At 41.6% G+C, this 3779-nt stretch overlaps 1 long non-coding RNA gene across 1 annotated transcript in view; it reads right to left on the bottom strand.

Moving 5' to 3' along the window:
* Positions 1-17: 17 nt before the first annotated feature.
* LOC109323151 overlaps positions 18-3779 on the bottom strand; it is an 11131-nt gene continuing 7369 nt past the window's right edge. Inside the window, exon 4 of the long non-coding RNA XR_002104564.1 lies at positions 18-260. This is a non-coding gene — a long non-coding RNA (uncharacterized LOC109323151). The remainder of the gene's footprint in view (positions 261-3779) is intronic.

Below are 3779 nucleotides of genomic sequence, written 5' to 3' on the forward strand. Positions count from 1 at the left end.
TATCCTTAACTTGGGATGCCATCCTCAGCTTCATGGTAGCTTTGGCCTTTCTAGCTGCCTCCCTACAACTGCTAGCTGAGGAGGTATTCTCCTCTTCAGTAATCTCTCCCTGTTTCCATTGCTTATATGCCCCCCTTTTTGCCCTTAGGCTGCTCTGGATTTCTCTGGTCAGCCAAGGAAGCCTCTTGGCCCCTTTCCCCCTTTTTCCCTGCATCAGGATCGTCTCCCTGTGTGCCCAAAGGATCACTTCCTTAAGGTACCTTATGTGTGTTTAGTTCAAAAGTGCACTGCTGCCACTTTCTCAGCGTTGATGCACATTTTACCACTTATACAATTGCGGGCATCACAGTGCTGGGTGCTTCCATGTGTAAAAATGTCCTAGATGTTTTAGACAATCCTAGTTCGGCTTTTCCCTATCCCTACTCACCTTTCTCAACTATATTCATGGGCTGTCTTACAAGACTGTACTACTGCAAAAGGTACAGTCTCTCTTTGATCTCAGAGCTATAGAAGAGGTTCCCTCCAAAGTACAAGGGTAGAGGGGGTTAAAGAGACTCATGAAAACCCTCATGAAAAGATAAATTTAGGATGCGTGTCCCTTGCCTCCATTATTTCCCTCCCTCTATTCCTCTTGAGTTCTTCCCTTAACTAGCATGCTGTTCACATAAATATGGCTGTATTGATATCATCTGTCACTCAGAGGATAGCCTCTTAGGCTGCAAGCAGACATCAACATTGTGTTGCCATAAATTTTTTTTATGGTGGCACAAAACCCAAAAAATGGATATCTCTAGTACTTTGTTGCACCACAAATGCCTACATTTTGTGATGGTGATGACCCTAGTTATAATTTGTGCTGTCTTTTTTGCAGCTGACATCTGTTTGCTTCTGGCAGGAGACTGTAGGCAGCCTGTGGCTCCCAGCCTTCAGGAGGTCCAGTCCTGTGAGATGATGGCCCCAGGTGCTTTACCCTAACATGGGGAACACATGTGTAAGTGGGGGGCTTTCTACTTGTGGATGCATGCCCTAAGCTGAGGCATGGCAGCATGATACGTGTGTCATGCCCCAATATAGTGGCCGGGGGTTGGGGGATGGCTGCATCTATAAATGTGCATGCAGATCTGCACCTCCTAAATTGGAGCATAGTACTGGGGTCCATTTTTCTGCAGGATCAAGCCCCTGAAGCCCTAGGAGTAGCAGGGGCCCAATCCTGTGGGACAACTGTCCCAGCGTCCTCTACAGACCTCGGTGAAGCAGATCAGTTGTGCCACAATGCACTGTAGTAGAGCTGCCTGTTCTCCAAAATGGTAATATTAATGACCCTGCCTGCAGTAGTTTGTCAGGAAAGGTTCTGCTCTAGCCTATGTATCAGCTTGCAAAATTAAGATCTCCTTTTGTGTTGATGGGACAAATAACAGCCTATGTATTTTATTTGCTGTTGCATGCAGTAGGGCTTGCAAATTTGGTTCAAGTTTGTGTATCAATCTGTCAGACATCTTGATTCATGTGACTGTGAGTTACATCATCATTTGGGGGATGACAGCAGGTTGTCTGCAAGGAGGTACACTGTTTTTCTCTTCTTGCAGAAATGTGGGTAGTAGAGTCAGCCATTCTAGGTTGGGAGAGCTCATCTTGGCAGTCTGCCAATCCAAAAGGAAACCTTGCTTTTTTTAGGGGAGGGGAGGGTTGGATCAGAACCTTTACCAACAGACTACTGGAGTCAGGTCACAAATGGCCATAACAGGGCTGGAAACAGATGTCACCTTTGGAGCACAATGAGCTGTGTATGGAGAGAGTGTTTTCTACATACATAAGTTTTGATATGAAGGTTTTTGTTGCAAACAATACAAAACTAGTGTTTAATATTTTCTGATAAATCCTTTGGTATTAACTTCCATAAGTTAAATCATTGTGGAATGCTCAGCTTGCTGGGCTACAGCCAGACTGTTTGCTTGTTCTGCTTCTGGTCCCATAATTCCTGTGTTACTTTCTGTCCAATAGGTCTGTTTTGAGCAATAGTTGGCGATGTCAGCCCTGGTTTAGATCTCAAATATTTAAGACTTGGCAAAATATATTTTTCTAACCTGATATTTTACTGAATTCATTAATTTCGATCAGAATATTCTATTCTGTGTCAGATGACCAGTTCTATCGGTGTCATCTGCTTAACTCAGTTTCCTGTTTGTTAGTTGCACTGATTTGTATCTCCGTGGTATAGTTGATGTAGTCTGTTTCAGGTGTTCAATAAATGGAGGAAATAACAATGAAGGAAAGATAACAACCTTATAGTTGTAGCTCCTCTTAGTTTAGTTTCAATAAAGAACTCCCAATTTTGAAGGATAGTATGGTACACTCCATTACAGTGTAAGGAGCCAAAAAATATATTTATCCAAGCCCTCATACTGTTGCCTCCAAAATCCATCTTTTGTGGGGGTGTTTTCCACAAGAGCTTTTTTGGTATCTGAGCATAGCAGCAGCTGTTTATTTGGCATAATATGATCTATTCTATGGGTTGCCTGGGATGATTACCCAGTTGCCTGGCACTTGGAAAGTGTTTGATCAGCAAAAGGAAACTTTCACCTCTTCTGACCAGTATCTTTTGAACATGGTTTTTATTTCAGAATTAAAAAGTGAGATTGGCTTGTGTGAGTCCTGTAACACCTTGATGTGGTGTTTTGTTGTTTTAGTATTACTACTGCCTCTTTCATTGTACAGGTAGTACTTGGACTTGGACACAGTTGATTCCTGAAAGCTGGTCTTAAGTTGAAACATGGTAACTTGGAACTATTTTTTCCCCATAGGAAACAATGTTATAAATAGAGGATTGGTTCATGAACCAAGGCTTGATACCCTGTTTTCACAAAAAATAATCCAGAATTTTGTACTTGATCAATTATAGATGACTAATATAGTTACATTAATGTATTTATATTGTAAATAGCAATCATATTGATTTGGAAGGACTTCTTTGAGGTGACTTTGCTGGACTTTTTGAAGGGCTCTTGGCTGGAGTCTTCTCAGGAGTCTTGGCTGCAGGTTTTTCTGGAGTCTTGTCTGCTTTCTTAACGAAAGTGTCCAAGGAAGTTTGGAGAGATGTTCTCTAGGGAGATGGGCAATGCAGTGAACTTGTTCGGTGGCATGGCATCAAATCAAGTGTTGTAAAGTTGAAACTGATTTCAGAAGGTTACCTGGTGCTGAACAATGCCCCACTTCCCTTCAGATATCATCCCCAGTGAAGAATGGCTGTCATCAATGTAACCAAATTTAGCACTACACACAAGCAATTCATGATTTAGGAAGGCTATGTGGTTTGATATCAGTCATATTTTTTTTTTTTTTGGTGATTTTTTTTTTTTTCTGTCAGTTTCAGGTAAAAATCCTGATTTTTGAAAATCTCGCTCATGTAGAATAAGATGCAACTTTGGCTCTGAAAATGTTGGCTTTAAAGACTGAATATAAACTAGCTACAGAACTCAAGGATGATAAGAGGTTCCTCTTTAGATATATGTAGGGAAAAGGAGGAAAACAAATGGAAGTGTGGGGCCATTGCATAACAACTCAGGACAGTTGGTTACCAATACGCAGGAGAAAACTGAACTCCTGAATGACTACTTTTTTGCTTCAGTATTTCACCAGACTAAGAGGGAAATCATAGTAGATAAGGTTCAGAATGGGCATGGTGGGAATGACTACCTTCCTACTGTTGATGTTGAGCTAGCGCATGATCACTTAGGAAAGTTAGACATGTAGAAGTCAGCAGGACTGGATAAAGTTCATCC

This window comes from Crocodylus porosus, unplaced genomic scaffold (assembly GCF_001723895.1).
Source record: "Crocodylus porosus isolate Cpor-Errol unplaced genomic scaffold, CroPor_comp1, whole genome shotgun sequence".
In the NCBI taxonomy this organism is placed as follows: domain Eukaryota; kingdom Metazoa; phylum Chordata; order Crocodylia; family Crocodylidae; genus Crocodylus; species Crocodylus porosus.